This window comes from Pristiophorus japonicus, chromosome 15, assembly GCF_044704955.1.
Source record: "Pristiophorus japonicus isolate sPriJap1 chromosome 15, sPriJap1.hap1, whole genome shotgun sequence".
Classification (NCBI taxonomy): Eukaryota; Metazoa; Chordata; class Chondrichthyes; family Pristiophoridae; genus Pristiophorus; species Pristiophorus japonicus.
Window position 1 is genome coordinate 161197079 of NC_091991.1, and position 20466 is coordinate 161217544.

Genomic DNA, 20466 nt, shown 5'->3' on the forward strand with positions numbered 1-20466 from the left:
AGAAGGCATGGCCACCAATGGTTGAGCAATTATAACCAGTGATGCTCAAGAGGGCAGAATTAGAGAGATATCTCGGGGATGGGGTAGGGAGGGATTGTGGGGCTGTGGAGGAGATTAGAGAGATAGGGAGGGGCAAGGCCATGGACGGATTTGAAAATAAGGATGAGAATTTTGAAATCGAGGCATTGCTTAATGGTCAGCGAGCACGAGGTGATGGGTGAGCAGGACTTGGTGCGAGTTAGGACACGGGCAGCCAAGTTTTGGATCAGCGAACAGCATTTGCTGTTCCTCACTCCCGCTCCATGTCTCATCCTGTGTTCTGTCCTAGATCTTAGACCCAGCAGTGGGTGTCTCCCAGAACTGGTGCCACTTCAAGTGGAGGTGACACTGGGAAGAGTGCTGAGCTCGGGAGCCTTCCTGAGCCATCGGGGTGGCTGGTTCAGGTTTTGAATGGCCCTGCTGATCTGTGAAAAGAAACAAGTGGCATATTGAGAATGTAGCTTCAGTGGTCCTGCACTGGCTGGACATGCAGTAGTCTGTGGTATTGTTCTAAAGCTGTGCTCTGGATAATATTTCCACTTATTGGCAATGTTGCATAAACCAAGCATTATCCTACAACCCTTGACCTTGGGCATTTCTTCATTCTTTTCCATGCCCCCTTGTCCTCCAGGTTCTCTTGTTCTTAGAAGAGATGACGGAAGTTATAGCAGATGCATTCGTTACAATCTACCAAAATTCTCTGGACTCTGGGGAGGTACCAGCGGATTGGAAAGCAGCTAATGTAACGCCTCTGTTTAAAAAAAGGGGGCAGACAATAGGCAGGTAACTATAGGCCGGTTAGTTTAACATCTGTAGTGGGGAAAATGCTTGAAACTATCATTAAGGAAGAAATAGCGGGACATCTAGATAGGAGTAGTGCAATCAAGCAGATGCAGCATGGATTCATGAAGGGGAAATCATGTTTAACTAATTTACTGGAATTCTTTGAGGATATAACGAGCATGGTGGATAGAGGTGTACTGATGGATGTGGTGTATTTAGATTTTCAAAAGGCATTCGATAAGGTGCCACACAAAAGGTTACTGCAGAAGATAAAGGTACGCGGAGTCAGAGGAAATGTATTAGCATGGATAGAAAATTGGCTGGCGAACAGAAAGCAGCGAGTCGGGATAAATGGGTTCTTTTCGGGTTGGAAATCAGTGGTTAGTGGTGTGCCACAGGGATCGGTGCTGGGACCACAACTGTTTACAATATACATAGATGACCTGGAAGAGGGGACGGAGTGTAGTGTAACAAAATTTGCAGATGACACAAAGATTAGTGGGGAAGCGGGTTGTGTAGAGGACTCAGAGAGGCTGCAAAGAGATTTAGATAGGTTAAGCGAATGGGCTAAGGTTTGGCAGATGGAATACAATGTCGGAAAGTGTGAGGTCATCCACCTTGGGAAAAAAAACAGTAAAAGGGAATATTATTTGAATGGGAGAAATTACAACATGCTGCGGTGCAGAGGGACCTGGGGGTCCTTGTGCATGAAACTCTTTTAGAGTCTACCTGCAAAAACATAAAACATTAAATCCTGCCACCCGACCTGGGTGACACACCAGACATTTACAAGGCCCTTTTTTTCATTTTTTTGGTTTCCTTGTGCATGAATCCCAAAAAGTTAGTTTGCAGGTGCAGCAGGTAATCAGGAAGGCGAATGGAATGTTGGCCTTCATTGCGAGAGGGATGGAGTACAAAAGCAGGGAGGTCCTTCTGCAACTGTATAGGGTATTGGTGAGGCCGCACCTGGAGTACTGCGTGCAGTTTTGGTCACCTTACTTAAGGATATACTAGCATTGGAGGGGGTACAGAGACGATTCACTAGGCTGATTCCGGAGATGAGGGGGTTACCTTATGATGATAGATTGAGTACACTGGGTCTTTACTCGTTGGAGTTCAGAAGGATGAGGGGTGATCTTATAGAAACATTTAAAATAATGAAAGGGATAGACAAGATAGAGGCAGAGAGGTTGTTTCCACTGATCGGGGAGACTAGAACTAGGGGGCACAGCCTCAAAATATGGGGGAGCCAATTTAAAACTGAGTTGAGAAGGAATTTCTTCTCCTAGAGGGTTGTGAATCTGTGGAATTCTCTGCCCAAGGAAGCAGTTGAGGCTAGCTCATTGAATGTATTCAAGTCACAGATAGATAGATTTTTAACCAATAAGGGAATTAAGGGTTATGGGGAGCAGGCGGGTAAGTGGAGCTGAGTCCACAGCCAGATCAGCCATGATCTTGTTGAATGGCGGAGCAGGCTCGAGGGGCTAGATGACCTACTCCTGTTCCTAATTCTTATGTTCTTATGTTCTTATGCTCAGGGGCAGGACCTCCTCCTGTTCTTGCACTCTCCCTTCTGTTGTCTGCAAGCTTCGCCTGCAAGAAATGGGTTAGTGTGTGCCCTTTTGAAGGGTTGTGACGATGTGTGAGGCAGCTTGGCACAGTGTGCATGATGACAGGAAGAATCAGCAAGCGTGTGTAAGAGGGGGAACTAGCTGTGACAGCAGTACCAGTTCCTGAATGCACGAGTACAGGCAGTGAAGTATCCCGTCATGATTGAAGGAGAGGCATGAAAAATGGGAAGGGAAGGATTGCCAGTGCTGGGGCTAAAGCAGGGTGGTTCAGGACTCCAGAGAGAGTAAGAGAGATGTGAAAGGGAGTCTTCTCTTGGCAGTCCCGGTGAGATCATTACATTTCTTCCTGCACTGCTGTCAGGTTCTGGGTTCAATGCTGCTGGCATAGGCATGCTCTGCCACCTCTCTCCATTGTTGTTGCCAACATTGTATCCGGGTATCAGGCCCCCATCAGAGGGCAAGCGGACCTCTCCTTTAAGAGATGCAGACTGCCTTTAAGTAGTGGTAGCCCTGCCAGATTTCCCACCTTCCCAATTGGTGAGCTGTCTACAGGGAACCCCATTAATGCGGGCAGATTACTGATCACATTCGAATGAGACCCATCCGTGAAAAGGGATCGGTATCCCGTCGACATCATCGGGCTAATGCTCGGCCCTCTATTTGCCCAGTCTACACTTCACACCACGCTCGAGCCCAGATCTTCTCACCATCATGCCGGGAAGTTGGTGCGTGGCTGCTGTCTGTAACTTGAGCTTGTTATCACTGATGTAATACTGGGCTTTCTAACATGTGGCTGATACAGGCTTCATTAGCTGGACACGGTATCAAATGTAATTGTGATTTTATCATGTTAAATTCTCATATGCTTTAAAACTGCGCCAATTCATCTAATACTTTTTCGACGAGCTTGTTACTTTAAAGAGTTTCACTGAAAGAATAAAAGTTTTATGTGGCTGTAATTAAACACATATATTCCACATTGTAACTGATAAAAAGGCTTTAGATTTATTACCTCTGCTTTGATTGTAATTCTAAGGACCTTTACTTGCACTGGAAATAAAATGGTCCATAATAAAACCATCTGTAATTAGTGGAAACATCTGTCTGCAGTTCACGATGAAGTAATTGTCGCTATGGGCACATATTATTTTGTGTGAAAGAGAATGCCACAATATAAAATATAGTCATTAGGGATCAGTACAGATCGGAGCCAAAACATCAGCGAATGGGAAATGGGAGAGTTCCGTTGGGTTGGGACAGAGATAACTTTTGCTAAGCTCAGATGCAGACTTACATTGTTTGACAGAAAAACTGTTACAGTTCGTGTTTTTGGAGCTGACTTTGTTTTTATTACACTCGGAGGGTGCAAAAAGATGACCTGCTCCCAGGCCCCTTCTAATTCTGCATCATAGCCAGCTGTTAGACGAAGCATCAGTGCTGATCTCAGTCTGGTTTTCCTCCACCTCCATGGAACGTTGCAGCCTCTGAATGATATGGGCCCAGAATAGCACAGCTGAGGTTAGGAACTCACGGGTAGACTTTGTGCGATAGGGTAAAACGGATGATAGCCAATCGGTAGCCCCTTTTATATCTCTCCCCCGTCTTCATTGCCGCTGGCTTCATGTGACTGTCCAGGAATGTTCTGGGACATCAGAACATCTAAGGACATACCCGAAGTGCTGTAACCTACAGGGCTACGGACCAAGAGCTGGAAAGTGGGATTAGGCTGGATAGCTGTTTTTCGGCAGGCGCGGACACGATGGGTCGAAATGGCCTCCTTCCGGGCTATAAATTTCTGATTCTATGATTTTATGTCATCGGTGGCTTTTAGGATGGCAGCCACAACTGCATCAGTAAATTATTGTCACACTTGCGCAGGGTTTCCAAGGCCTATTTGGTCTGCACTAACAACAAGCAGTCACTCCTCTGTGCCTGTGCCTAGCGTCAGTGGGCTCCAAGGAGAGGACGCAGATGCCGCTATCTTTCTGGAAAGTGGCACTGAACTTGTTGCCTTAAGGCCACCTCCAATCCTTACACAAGAGAGAGCTGCAGACACAGACCTCTGGGACAGCTAGTTCTCTGGGAGCAGAGTCCCTTCAGGCATCTTGGGATGCATCGGACCCGCTCCCTCTCCCCTCCACCTCCTTCCCCCTTCCCCTACCTCTATCCCTACCCCCTCCCCCCTCATTTACCTTGTCGGGATTGTAGGGGACTGTTCCCGCTAAGGCCTGCTACTGCGCTTGCCCAACTCCCATGGGCCGGCCAGCGTCACTGACGTTGGGTTTGGACGGGAATCAGGGCTGGGTCTATTTAAATAAGGCCCGGGAGTTAAAATGGACCGGACCTCACGTCGGCGAACCGAGGCGAACTTGACGCTGGCCCCGCCCTCGCCCTGAGTTATCACAACAAAACAAATGATCATTTAGAGAAAAATCCGGGCTGGGTATTCTTAGGCTGCTACCTCAAAGATTTAGTTTATACCTGTATGGAAAATGCTGGAGCATATGTCTGCTTTCACATTGCAGCCCAAGCTCAGTAAGCCGCTTTTCCACATTTAGTCTTGCACTGTGCCCATACCCTTCCTGTATCTGGCTGCACCGTGGAGACCCAACATTCCACCCGTGCAGCGGATGGAATTACATTTCATCATTAGTCTAAAATTTCCCAGCTGGCTTACAACGATGCAACCACTGGCTGTGGGAATCCTGCCCTGCAGGGCAAAGAGCAAGATAAAAGCTATGCAAATATATGAGTGTCAGCCTTGGCTCAGTTGTAGCTCTCTCACATTCAGTAAGAATATTCTGGCTTCAAGCTCCACTCCAGCTCTTCAGCACTGAATCCAGGCTGACATATCGGAGCTAACTGGCAGGGGAGGGGGGAAACCCACGGGAACGGATGGAACTCTGGGTTTTGCACCTCACCTAACAGTTCAACGCCATGACTTCAGTGGAGAGTAAAATCGAGCCAGGCATTGCCCCCGGATCTATCAGTTCCCCGACGGGTGGGTCAGGTTAAAATTGTCCTCTTCAATTCAGTACCGAGGAAGTGCTGCACCATTGAAGGGACATCTTTTTGATGAGACATGAACTCAAGGCCCTGCCTGCCTTGACAGGTGGATGTGAATGATCGCATCGCACTACTCAAAGAAGAGCAGGAGAGTTCTCCTGGTGTCCTGGTCTATACTTATCCTTCAACCAACATCACTCAAACAGATTATGTGCTCATTTATCACATTGCTGTTTCTGAGACCTTGCTGTGCACAAATTGGGTGCGTACATTGCAACAGTGACTTTGGCTATAAAATACTTTGGGACATTTGCGAAAAGCACTATAGAAATGGAGGTTTTTCTGTGAACCAGCCTCTCCACAATGTCATTCAGACGCTGTCACCAGTATCAAACTGGGATGGAGATGGATATATTTAATTTGTGGTTCTAAATAATATAACAAATCAGTCGGACTGAATGGCCACTTCATGAGCTAGAACCATGCTTAACGCCCACTTAATATCCATTTTACCGCTGAAATTACATATAATGCCCAGATATCGCCCATTTAGCCACAAAATGGAAACTGGCGCCCATTTTTAGAAAACTTATCGGCAAGCGTTACTTTCCCCATGTGCTTAACGCCGGGAAAAAATAATACCGTCCACCCACTTTTTTTGGCCGGAATCATCAGAATGGGTGAAATCAACGGCCATAATATCGGCCAGCGTTAATTTCTGCACTGATTTAACGCTGAGATTCAATAATACCGCCCATCCACTTTTTTTTGTCGTAAAGAGCATATTTACCGAAACTAGCAGTCATGAGATCGCCCAGCATCACTTTCACCACCTCGCACACATATCGCCCACAATATCGCTCGCCCCAAAAAATGCCCAGAAAAAGTGGAACTAACCGGAACTAATCACAGCGTTATGGACGCCATGTTCTACATCACATGTCGCATCCTTTAAAAGGCTGTTGTGCTTCAACCTCGGGGGAGTTCGGATATACTCTGGAGGTCGTTGGAGTTAATGTGAACATCTCTACAAACATCTTGACCATACTGTGACCGATTGGAATTTAATAGCTGCCTTCATCGGGACATTCATTCTTTGTGTCCAATTGGTGGAAAACAGAGAGCTACTGCAATGGGGCCTGTCCTTTCTCACCCTCTCTTGATGACCAATTAGATGCTGCAGACACGAGATCATGGAAGGTATGCTCCACAGCATTAAGTGCCCAATGTAAGACATGACAGACTGATGAGGAGGACCAGACGTTACACCCCCGCAAGTTAAGGGAGTAGCAGTCTTACCTCGACTTGTCCGACTTCACCTGCCTTCGGAGACTGCGCTTCCACAAAGAGGTTATCACTGAGGTATGCCAGCTGATAAGGGCAGATCTGCAGCCTGCCAGCACCATCAGTACTGCACTGTCCATCGAGGTCAAGGTCACCGTGGCACTGTCATTCTACACCTCGGGTTTTTTCAGGCCACAGCTGGTGACGTTTGCGGACTTTCTCAGCATGCCATACAATGCTGCATTAGACAGGTCACTGAAGCCCTGTACGCATGCAGGAGGGACTTGATCAACTTCCCTGTAACTAGGGAGACACAGAGTGAGAGGGCTCTAGGATTCTCCAGAATTGCAAACTTCCCCAAGGTGCAGGGAGCAATAGACTGTACGCACATCGTGATGTGGGCACCTTTTCAAGATGCTGAGGTTTTCAGGAACCACAAGGGATTCCAATCCCTGAATGTCCAACTGGTTGTCAACCACCAGCAAATTATACTGGCAGTGAATGCTCAATTTCCGGGCAGCATCCATGATGCTCACATCCTGCGTAAGAGCACTGTATCTGACTTGTTTAACAATCAGCCACAAGATCAATGCTGGATGCTTGGTGACAAAGGATATGGCCTCGCCACCTGGCTGATGACCCCCCTGTGTGACATCCACATCGAAGCCGAGAGGCGATACAATGAGAGCCACAGAGCCACTCGCAATATTGTGGAGAAAACCATTGGAGTGCTGAAGCAGCACTTTAGATGCCTGGACCACTCAGGAGGCGAGCTCCAATACCACCCTGAGCAGGTGGCTCAATTCGTGGTGGTGTGCTCCATGCTGCACAACTTGGCTATCAGGAGGGGACAAGAATTGTCTGATGAGTCTGACAGTCCACCTCACCAGAGAGAGGAAGAGGAGGATGAGGAGATGGGCTGACATCGGCCCAGACAATCAGGCTGATGCTGAAGCCATGCCCCTATCCCCTGTAGATCACATGAAAGGGCCCATGGTGGCATGATAGCTGCAAGAGCCTTACGTCAGGAGCTCATCAATGATCGCTTTGCCTGAAAGAATGTTGGTGTTATTTACAAGGCTGACACACTGCTGGGTGTGCAGGTGATACATCAATGGTGGGCATCACCTTAGTGACAGTTAAAGTATACGTTGATTGAAGTTAAGTGTCATTATACCCTTTGATGTTAAGGAATCACCAGTGTGTAACGGTGCAGCTATCTGAGCCAATGCGCAACAAGATTTTATTAAATAAAAACCATTTAAACCGAACATTTGTCTGAAATCATCAATATTTCTGTAAAAAACAACCCTCCCCCTTCCCCCTCCCCCTGCTTCTCCTCTCCACCTCTAACCCTTCCCCTGCCCCTTCCCCTTCCCCTCCTGACTCCAAGCCGCCTGGCCGAGGAGCTCCTCAGACGATGCTTCATTGGCGGGGAAGCCGGGGGGGGGGGGGGGGATAACAGCTGAAATGATGCTTGGACAGATACGGGAGAGGATGGTCCCGAGATGGGAATGTGCTCCGAGACATAAGCAAGATGTCGCTCCTGGCTCTCATGTGTGGTTGGCAATGGGGGTGCGTCACCTTGGGGTGCAGTGCGGTGCTCAGGACCACTGGGAGCCCTCTACCACCAGTGTTCCTGGCTACCAACTCCAGGGCCTCCTCCATCCCTTCCATGTTATATATTATTTGTTGGACAAAAACTCGGTGGCAACTATGTTCTTGGTGCTGAGTAGGCTTTTTGCTGCTGGTGAATCTCCCTCGTGCCTCCCCCAACAGCCAAACAAGTATACACTACAGCCACACATGCTTTTAGTCCCTCTTAGTTCTCTCTTCTCTGTCTCCTCTTCTGCACATGTCAAGATGACCCTTGACCTCCTGAATCGCGGGAATCGAGCGTTGCCATGCCGTTGCTAAGGACAGTCATGTGGGGAGTGTGCAAGGGCAGCCCGTACAGGAATCACGCAGAACTGAAAGGCACAGAGGGGATTTCTCCAAGGAGGCTCAAGTTGTGAGGGAGGTTTTGGGGCTTTGTCAACAGCTCTACAACTATTTTAGTTGTATCAGTAATCAAGTGCCCCCTGATTAAAGGGGTGGGCACACACCAAAAACTTTTCAAGTGCCCCCTTGGTTTTTTTTGAGGGCACCAACACACAAATTATACAAGTGCCCCCTGGCTAAAAGGGGGCGGGGGGCACTAAAACCGACAACTTAAACAAATTAAACTTTAGACATTAAGATCAAATTAAAATTTGGTTGCCGGGATGATGAGGCACTCCAGTCCCTCCGGCGCCCATCTCTCACGGAAGGCCACAAGTGTGCCAGTGGACACCGCGTTCTCCAACGCCAGGGACACCCTGGCTCGGATGTAACCGCGGAAGAGAGGCAGGCAGTCGGGCAGAACGACCCCCTCGACCGCCCGCTGCCTGGACCGGCTGATGGCCCCCTTGGCCATGCCAAGGAACACTCCTACGAGGAGGCCTTCCGACCTGCCCACTCCCCTCTGCACAGGGTGCCCAAAGATCAAGAGTGTAGGACTGAAGTGCAACCAGAATTTGAGGAGCAGCCCCTTCAAATATTGGAAGCTCTCACATTCAACACAAACATGGAACACGGACTCCTCTAGACTGCAGAAATTACAGGTGGCCTGGGAGCCCGTGAACCGACTTAAAAACTTATTGCACGGGACTGCTCCATGCAACACTCTCCAAGCCAAGTCCCCAATAAATAGAGGGAGGACTCCCGCATAGAGTGCACTCCATTGGGGACCCCCGCCTCCTCTGGACAGCAAAATGGTCAGCGAGATTTAACGCTACCGCCCATTTCATATCGCTTGTGGCAAAGCCCAATTTCAAAAATGGAGACTAGGTGCTTTGAGAATGGGTGAGAAGCTGGCGATCTGAAAACCCTTTTTTACTACCCATGCCGGAAATAATGTCCATTTTTAGGCGATAAGCACAAAAGTAGAAAATCTAGCCCCATAACTTTCCATGGTTAGAAAATTGGGGAATGTCCGAATCTCAATATTCACTCCCAGCAGGCAAACTCTGCACCAGGTGTACAAATTAATAAAATAAACCGCCCCCCCTGCCCCCCCAATCCCATATACTGGCCACTCAGAAATGTAAACAGTAACTTGATTTAAATATCAAAACTTAGTCCATCATGTAATCGATGCACCTGTGAGTATGTTCACGGGTTGTAGAGCTGTTGCAATGGAATTCCTCATCGGTGCCAAGCCCCGAAACCACTCTCGGGAGCCGGCGCCTCACAACTTGAGCCTCCTCCGGGAAATCCCCTCCTTGCCTTTTAGTTCTGCGTGGAGGGGATTCCTGTATGGGTTGCTCTTGCACACTCTCCACGTTGCCATCCTCGCCTGCCATCCGGACACGCCATGGCACACCATCTTCCTGTCCAGAGGAGACAGAGATCCCCAATGGAATGCACTCCACGCGGGAGTCCTCCCCTTATTTATTGGGGACTTGGCCTGGAGGGTGTTGCATGGAGCAGTCCCGTGCAATAAGTTTTTAAGTTGGTTCACGGGCTTCCAGGCCGCCTGTAATTTCTACAGTCTGGAGGAGTCCATGTTCCGTGTTTTTATGGAATGTGCGAGGTTGCAGCTCCTCTTCCAATATCTGAAGGGGCTGCTCCTCAAGTTTTGGTTGCACTTCAGTCCCACGCTCCTGATCTTTGGTCATCCTGTGCGGAGGAGAGCGGGCAGGTCAGATGGCCTCCTCGTAGGACTGCTCCTGGACATGGCCAAGAGGGCCATCAGCCGGTCCAGGCAGCGGGCGGTCGAGGGGCTCATTCAAGGACTATCTGCCTCTCTTCCGCGGTTACATCCAAGCCAGGGTGTCCCTGGAGATGGAGCACACGGTGTCCACCGGTACGCTCGCGGTCTTCCGCGAGAGGTGGGCGCCGGAGGGACTGGAGTGCATCATCACCCCGGCAACCAAACTTTAATTTGATCTTAATGTCTAAAGTTTAATTTGTTTAAGGTGTCGGTTTTAGTGCCCCCCCCCTCCCCTTTTAGCCAGGGGGCACTTGTATAATTTGTGTTTTTAGTGCGCTCAAAAAAAACCAAAGGGGCACTAGAAAAGTTTTTGTAGTGTGCACCCCCCCCCCCACCCCAACCTTTAATCAAGGGGGCACTTGATTACTGATACAACTAAAATAGTTGTAGAGCTGTTGCATTGTGAGTGCAGTAGCTAGTCACATGATGTTCACAAGACTCAATAAAACCCCAGTCAGTTGGGTCTAGGTCATCCACGATGAGGTAAGCAGTTGTGAACCAGTGGATGAACTGGTAATGTGTAGTGTGATTGTTAAACCTTTGTTAATAAACCAACTAGTTCTTAATAGCAATGTGTTGCTATGAATTCTTAAGCAAAGAACCCATGAAAGAAAAGAAAGATTTACAGTTATATAGCACCTTTCATGACCACCGGAAGCAAATACATTACACATCACATGTATCACTGAAACTGAACTGATGCATCAGTAATGACCTGTCTGTGGTTTAAACCAAAGGAAGCACTTATAGTTATACAGGGCAATTAATGATGCTATCCTGAATCTGTATTCAAGACTAACTAATTGCAAATGATGGGGTTTGATAAATTGATGTCTGCATGTTGTCAACTTGTCAGGAAATGTGCATTATATAGGCAGTGGTTTAATAATGCCGGAGACAGTCCGGTCAGAGAGGACACGTAGGGGCTGTAATGCAGACTCCCAAAAATGCCTCTTACCGCAGGAAAGCGGAGGCCACGCAGTGGAGTCGCTTGCGAAGGTCTCCTAGGTGCTTTTTCCAGAGGTCCCCACTTCCACTCTGCTGCTGCCGACCCCTCCTAAGTGCGTCATCAAAGCACGCACTGTCGATCTCCTGCACCTCAATCTAAATTCAGGGGAAAAAAATCTTCGGGCCGCCGAGTGGTGCCCCCGATAAGTTTTTTCAGTCGGTGTGGCGGCCATTCAAGGGGAGGGCGCACTGCCACGGCTGCCATTTTATTGTTTTTGTCGGCCGACTGCCAGGTCAGCCCGACAATTATGGCCCCGGGTTCGGCCGGGCCGCCAACAGGCCGCCTAGCACCCCTCTCTTGGGTGCCAGGTTGCTGGCCCGGCTGAAACCTTTTAAGTGAAGGGAGAGACGTGGTGACGCACAAGCGTCATGACGTCACCAGTGCCAGGATGACCGACAGTGGCGGAGACTCCATCCCGCCTCCATTTCCACCCCTCTAGAATGCTTCCCGCCGCACTACTGCCCCTATTATGACTGACTTCCACCTCACTTGAAAAAAAATGTCAAAGAGCTGAATTTCACGCAGAAGGCCAGCTCATCCACCGTGGTGGTGAAAACACATCAACAGCGGTAGGTGTGACCTATTTCGGGGGGGCGGTGATGAATTTCGGCCCCGTAGTGTGTGATTTGATTGATCCGGACTATTTGAAGTATGAAGTTGCGGTGATGAATGAAAGGACACTGGCCTCACTACAAGTTGAAGGTGACGAACAGCTTTTACTCACTTTTGAATGTTGTAGAATATATTCTGAAAATATATAAAAGTGTTGTCGGGCTTTGCTGCTGCTGTGTTATGAGCATGGATCAGAGGTCGGGTTTTAACATGACAGCCTAGATCTGAAACTTACCCTTGTATAGGCCAAAGCTCCGTGCAATACTACCCCTGAAATCCCCTCAATGGTGCCCACAATTAGATATAGGGGCTGAGCTTATTAATATCAGGAGGTCAGGTTTACAACCCATGATTCTCCATCCATTAGGCTGGTGTCGGTTGGATTCTGCTGTTTATACTGGAGGCACTGTCTGTTGCTCCTGGAGCAGCTTATGGTGCTTCTTCTCGCTTGATCCACGATCCCACCCTGAAACCTCTGTGTGGATCTAACAGGCTAAAGCCCACCCCACCCTGCACTGACTGACCGACATGTGAGAAAAGCGTGGGACAGTTCATTTGCTGCTAGAACTTAAAATCTTTGGAGAAGTAAATCAGTTATTTCTCACTTTTCTCTTTCAAACATTTCAACGGTTTTCTGGTGCGTGAGTTAATTGTACTTGGTGGTGTTAGTTTGATTTTAATGCTGAATGGTCCATATGCAGCATTTCTGAGATCGAATTTGTTCTTTTAGGTAACCAATTAGATTGTAACCAACTCATTGATAAACCAACTGGTGTATATGTGTCATGTATGTACTTTCGGGATCACTAGCCACTAGATGGCGTCACGTGTGTGCAGCCCAGGTATAAAAGGCCAGCCATTTTGTATATTAGTCACTTTGGACCTTAATAAAGCAGAGCCAAGGTCATATCTCTTGGAGTTAAACAGTACTCAGTCTAACAGTTATTGCATACACAACATTTGGTGATGAGGCAACAAGAACCTTTGCATGCAAAAATGACCACAATTGGAGCTATTTGTGGAAGGAGAAGATTGGGCAGATTTTGTGAGCCGTTTGAGCCAGTTCTTCGTGGCCAACAAAATGGAGGAGGTCGGCGACGCAGATTGGCACCGAGCGGTGTTCCTCACGGTTTGCGATCCAAAAATTTATGGTTTGATAAAGAATCTACTCCTGCCTGTGAGTCCAACAGAGAAGACATAGGAAGAATCGTGTACACTGGTACACTTTAAGCCAGATGAAGGCATCATCATCATCTCAAGATACAGATTTTACACGCGCGTTCGCTCAGAGGGCCAGAATGCGGCAGAATTTGTTGCCGACCTGAGACGTCTAGCAGGACCGTGTAAGTTTGGGGCTGTGTTAGCAGACATGCTGCGGGACATCTTTGTAATCGGCATCAACCACGAGGTGATCCTGCATAAACTACTGGCGATGGAGACGTTGGACTTGAACAGGGCCACGACGATCGCTCAGTCATGCATGATGATGGATAGAAGTCTAAAACAGATATCAGTGAAAAATTGAAACTCGGCAAGTACTGTAAATATGATTGATTTGGTGTTCGGCAGAGTGGCACATGGCAGGGCCTACCCGACTGCGTACGTGAAACCTGTGGCTGCCCAAAGTCCGCCAGCGGGAATGCATCCGATTTCTCCGTGTTGGCGTTGTAGGGGAAATCACCGGCATCAGCAGTGCCGATTTAAGCAATATAGTTGCAAAGGCTGTCTGAGAGTGGGGCATCTCCAGCACAAGTGTCCGCAGATGAGCAAGCGTGCTGTGACACACCACGTGGAGGATGATGGTCAGACTAGCGCAGATCCAGATACGCCAATGCGAGATACCAGAGGAGGAAGTGTATGGACTGACTCGTTTCTAACTAAGAGCAAACCGATATTGTTCAGTGTGAAATTTAATGGGGTGCCGGTATCGATGGAAATGGACACGGGGCCAGTCAATCGATAATGAGCCAGAGGGCATTCAAAAAGTTGTGGGATACTAAGGCTGTGAGGCTCAAGCTGAGTCCAGTCAATGCCAAGTTGCGCATGTACAGCAAAGAACTCATAACGGTGATTGGCAGTGCCACAATTAAAGTGTCGTATGACGGTGCAGTTCACGAATTACCGCTATGGATTGTCCCAGGCAATGGCCCAACACTGTTCGGCAGGAACTGGCTTGAAAAAATCAGATGCGATTGGAGGAAGATACATGTGCCCAAGTACTGAGCAAGTTCCCCTCGCTGTTCGAACCAGGCATCGGCAACTTCACGGGAACCAAGATGCAGATCCATGTGGACTCGGATGCAAGACCCATCCATCATAAAGCTCGGGCAGTATCATATATAATGAGGGAGAAATCGAACAGGACAAACTCCAGCGTGAAGGGATCATATCACCGATCGAATTTAATGAATGGGCCAGCCCCATTGTTTCTGTGCTGAAAGGTGATGGCACAGTCAGAATCTGTGGAGATTACAAAGCTATGATCAACAGGGTTTCAAAACAGGATCAGTACCCGTTACCGAAGGCTGATGACTTGTTTGCAACGCTAGCCGGGGGGAAGTCGTTTACCAAACTGGACTTGACGTTGGCCTACATGACTCAGGAGCTGGTCGAGATGTCGAAGAGACTTACGTGCATTAACACGCATAAAGGACTGTTTAGTTATCATAGGTACCCTTTTGGAATTCGCTCGGCTGCAGAAATATTTCAGAGGAACATGGAGAGTCTACTGAAGTCCGTTCCCAGAACCGCCGTGTTCCAAGATGACATCCTGATCACAGGTTGTGATTCCGAGGAACAGCTGAACAACCTGGAAGAGGTTCTACATCATCTGGACAAAGTGGGACTCAGACTGAAACGCTCGAAGTGCGTCTTCATGGCACCAGAGGTCAAATTCCTGGCGAGGAAAATTGCTGCTGACGGCATCAGGCCCACGGACGCGAAAACCAAGGCCAACAAGAATGCACTCAGTCGCAGAATGTGACAGAGCTGCATTCATTCCTGGGTCTACTCAACTACTTCAGTAAATACCTACCTAAGTTGAGCACCTTATTAGAACCACTGCACATTATGCTAAGAAAAGGCGACAACTGGGTGTGGGGTGCGTCTCAAGACAGAACTTTTGAAAAGCCACTAATCTGCTTTGCTCCAACAAGCTGCTGGTACATTATGACCCATGTAAACGTTTAGTATTGGCCTGTGATGCTTCGTCAAATGGAATTGGTTGCGTATTCCAACAAGCTAATGAGTCGGGTAAACTTCAACCAATCGCATATGCTTCAAAAAGTTTGTCGAAAGCAGAAAGAGCCTACAGCATGGTAAAGAAAGAAAGCCTGTGTGTATAGGGTTAAAAAGATGCATCAGTACATGTTTGGTCTTCGGTTTGAACTGGAGATGATCACAAGCCGCTCATTTCACTGTTCTCTGAAAACAAAGGTATCAATACGAATGCTTCATCCCGCATCCAGAGGTGGGCGCTGACATTATCCGCTTATGATTATGTAATTCGCCATAGACCTGGCACCAAGAATTGTGCCGATGCCGACCTATTGTTAGTTATGGATGCTTTTAAGAGTGAAGGAACCCCTGTCACGGCTCAACAAGTTAAGACCTGGACCAGCCAGGACCCGATTTTATCGGTGGTGAAGTGTTGCATCCTCAAAGGTGATTGGTCTGCCATACCCAAGCAAATGTGCGAGTAGACCAAACCTCACATTCGTCACAAAGATGAACTGTCTATTCAGTCAGATTGTATACTGTGAGGCAATCGTGTTGTTATGCCCAAGAAAGGGAGAGAGAAATTTGTACGTGACCTACATAGCACACATCCCGGCATTGTAGTGATGAAAGCCATCACCAGGTCTCATGTATGGTGGCCGAGAATAGATTCTGAGCTGGAATCATGTGTGCATCAGTGCAACACTTGCATGCAGCTCAGCAAAGCATTAGGAAAATCGCCGCTGAGTTTGTGGTCGTGGCCATCCAAATCATGGTCCAGGATCCACATAGACTTTGCAGGTCCTTTCCTGGGGAAGATGCTTTTAGTTGTGGTGGATGCATATTCAAAGTGGATACAGTGTATAATCATGTCATCCAGCACATCCACAGCTACCATTGAGAATTTCAGTGTCATGTTCACGACACATGGTCTGCCTGACATTGTTGTTAGCGACAACGGATCATGCTTTACCAGTATGGAGTTTCAAGAGTTCATGAAACTCAATGGTATAAAACATGTAAGGTCAGCACCATTCAAACCTGCATCCAATGGGCAAGCAAAACGTGCTGTCCAAATCATAAAGCAGAGTATGAAGCGAGTAACCCAAGGGTCACTGCAGACCCGCCTGTCATGCATACTGCTTAGTTACAGGACAAGACCACACACGCTTACCGGGGTCTTGCCTGCTGAACTAATGATGAAGAGAGGTCTTAAGACCAAGCTATCTCTTTTACACCCTGACTTGAATAATCATGTTGAATATAGACGACAAAGTCAGCAAGGGTATCACGATCGCACAGCTGTGTCACGCGATATTTCGGTAAATGATCCTTTATATATTCTGAATTATGGTCAGGGTCCCAAGTGGATTGCTGGTACTGTCATGGCCAAGGAGGGCAACAGAGTATTTATTGTCAAGCTCAAAAATGGGCAAACATGCAGGAAATATATGGATCAGACAAAGCTGTGGCACACAGATGAACCGGAACAGTCGGAGGAAGAGACAATCGACGACCAACCAACCTACCCCCAGTCATCAGAGGACTCAGTGGTCATCAGTGAATCGGGACTTTCAATCACTGACAAGTTCAATGAAAATGGACTTTCAATCCCTGACGTGGCCATTGCCACTCCCACCAGGTCAGCCACCCAGCCACTGGTCACAACAGACTGTGAACGCTCACCCAAGGCTGGAGTTGAACTGAGGCGGTCAACCCGGGAGCGTAAAACACCGGACCGTCTCAATTTGTAAAAGACTGTGTTAATATCTCAGAGTGGGGTAGTGTCATGTATGTACTTTTGGGATCACTAGCCATTAGATGGCATCACTGTTGGAGGCCATTGGGCTGCACGCAAGTGTGTGCAGCCCAAGTATAAAAGGCCAACCATTTTGTATATTAGTCACTTTGGGCCTTAATAAAGCAGAGCCAAGGTCATACCTCTTGGAGTTAAACGGTACTCAATATAACAGTTATTGCATACACAACAATATGGATGTGTAAAGCTTCCTACACTAAGCTCCACTCACCAATCACTCTTGTGCCTGCTAACCTACAATGGTTCCTGATCCCCCAAGGGCTTGAATTTTAAATTCTCATCCTGGTGTTTAAATCCCTTCATGGCCTTGCCCCTCTCTATATCTGTAACTTTCTCCAGCCCTATAAACCTTTCCAGTATTCCCCATTACCCCGACTCTAGCCTCCAGTGCACCCTTCCTGCCTTCACCCCACCAATGGCGGTTGTGATGTCAACCATCTCCTTCTTCTTAGGCGGTCCTTCGATTTGAGGATGACTTGCTTCCACACCAAAAAGGGATGAGTTCCCAGGTGCTTCAATGAAGGACCTGAACTACATATTGAAGGATGGAAGATGCCTGTGCGTGGATTTTTTTAACCTGTGGTGGCTGTTGCACACCAGTCACCACACGGGCTTGACAGAGCTCGGTCTTGTTCCAGTGGCAAGGATTAACCAAGACAACTGGAGGCCAGCTTTGCTGTGCGGATCTAGTGTGCATAAATAATGATAGGTTAGAAGATGATGATAACCGAGAGAGCATCACTATCAGCCCTACATCTCTCTCTTCTGCCTCTCCACCACCCTCGCCTCCTTTAAGATCTTCCTTAAAACCCACCTTTTTGACCAAGCTCTTAGCCACCCCTCCTAGTATCTCCTTCTTTGACTCTGTGTCCTTTTTCGTCACATTACACCACTGAAAAAGGTCTTGGGATGTTTTTCTATGTTGAAGGCCCTTTATAAATGCAAGATACTGTTGTAGAGTAGCTGTATTAATTGTGTTCTGTTAAACTATCATATGATTTCTGTTACAGAATTATAATAACTATTATTGTTCAAATAACTTCAATTAGAAATAATGTGAGCACCCACCACATTAGAAATTATATGATAGAATTTATTAACTAAAGATTTACATTAAAGACAGATGTGTGTTCATTGTTTCTGCTTCTCTCTCCTCTCTTCTCTCTTCTCTCTCCTCCCTCCTCTTTCCCTCCTTTCTGCAGCTGGGCCATTCTGTAGTAATTTCTAGTTCTCCTCCTAGGTTTTTATCTTATTACACAATTCTGGCTAGACCACACCCCTATCCTGTTCTCACAATCAGGCCAGTCTGGCATCCAAAGCATAAAAGCATTTCTCCCAGATATATTAGCTGTCAGTCTATCTCTCTAGATGTATGAGAGAGAGAGAAAAAGACAGAGAAAAGTAAAAATGGCAATTATTTTACAAAGTTAGAACCTGTCCCACAGCTCACACAAAGGATTAAGATAGTCTGTTCTAACAGCAGTGGTTTCTCTGCAAGGGTATATTTCCCCCATTATTAATTAACACTGATTCTAATGCTAGCATTACTGAATTACCTTATTGAGCGATAATATACAGATGTGCCTGAGGCGTCTAGAACCAGGTGTCACAGTCTCAGAATAAGGGGTCAGCCATTTAGGACTGAGATGAGGAGAAATGTCTTCACTCAGTGTGGTGAATCTTTGGCATTCTCTACCCCAGAGGGCTATGGATACTCAGTCGTTGAGTATATTCAAGACAGAGATCGATAGATTGTTGTATATTAAGAGAATCAAGGGATATGGGGATAGTGCAGGAAAGTGGAGTTGAGGTAGAAGATCTGTCATGATTTTATTGAATGGTGGAGCAGGCTCGAGGGGCCAAATAAATGGCCTACTCCTGCTCCTACTTCTTATGTTCTTATGTGGCAGATCCTGATTATAACTTTTTTACAGCTGATTCCAGAGTTAACATGTAACACTTAAAATTCTAGCTTCAAAAAATTTAAATAAACATTTCTGGACTTAGACACCAACGTATTTTTCAATTAATATCAATTACAAATTGTTTTTGTTCAGTTTTGCTGGCAGCTCATATTGCTCAGAGTGTTTCAACATATGTGACTAACGAGAATACTAGTAAAATATCCTTAGATCAAAATTGATGTAATTTAATAATTTACAACATACAGTTCTCATGTTACTTCTTGGTGTACAATTGTAATTACCAAATCACTTCTGTTTCTTTGTCTAGTGTTGTGTGCTTTGTGTCTGTTCTGAAGCATTGATCTCAGCGACTACAATTCAATTAAGAACTGAATTTAACATTATAGCTCAGTTAAATAGTTTTCAATTAGTTCCATTTTTTCTCTGCTGATTGATTTGTTAGTTCTCAATATTAACGACCTACATATACAATTAACTTTCGGAAGGAAGTGAAGGCCCTAGTGAGAGTGCAGAAAAGATTTACAAGCATGGTTCCAGGGATGAGGGACTTCAGCTACGAGGATAGGCTGGAGAAGCTGTCATGGTTCTCCTCAGAGCAGAGAAGGTTGAAAGGAGATTTGATAGAGGTGTTCAAAATCATGAGGGGTCTGGATAGAGTAGATAGAGAGAAACTGTTCCCATTGGCAGAAGGGTTGAGAACCAGACACAGATTTAAGGTGATTGGCAAAAGAACCAAACGCAACAGGAGGAAAATCCATTTTACACAGCGAGTGGTAAGGATCTGGAATGCAATGCCTAAAAGGGTGGTGGAGGCAGACTCAATCGTGGCTTTCAAAAAGGAATTGGATACATACCTGAAGGGAAAAAAATTGCAGGGCTACGGGGAAGGGTGTAGGATTGGGACTAGCTGAAGTGCTCTTGCAGAGAGCTGGCATGGGCTCGACAGGCCAAATGGCCTCCTTGTGTGCTGTAACCATTCTATGGGCCCAAATTTGGCCCACCAGGTTTTTTTCGGCGCACTCACGTGAGATACGCCGACTTCCTAGGATAAAAACGGCGCCAAAATGTTGTCCCCAGATCCTGACCACTCTGTGGCCTCTCCCATGGCTTGGTGCGGTGTAGCAATTCAATTAGGGGGCGGAGCTAGGGCCCTGTGCTCAAAAGAGTGCCGGCAGCTCAATGCATGTGCACTGGAGGTTTTGCGCATGCGCAGTAGCTCCTCTGCAGCGTGGGACCCGATGTCCCGCCCCTATCCCAGGCTGAGTGGCATCACGACGTGCGCCGGACTGCTGCACGTCATGGAGAAAGGGCAGCAGTCCTCGGAGATAAGTCCTGCAAGTCCTCGGATGGAAGTCCTCGGAGAGAAGTCCTGGAAGTCGTCAGAGGGTTGTCCTCGGAGAGTCCTCAAG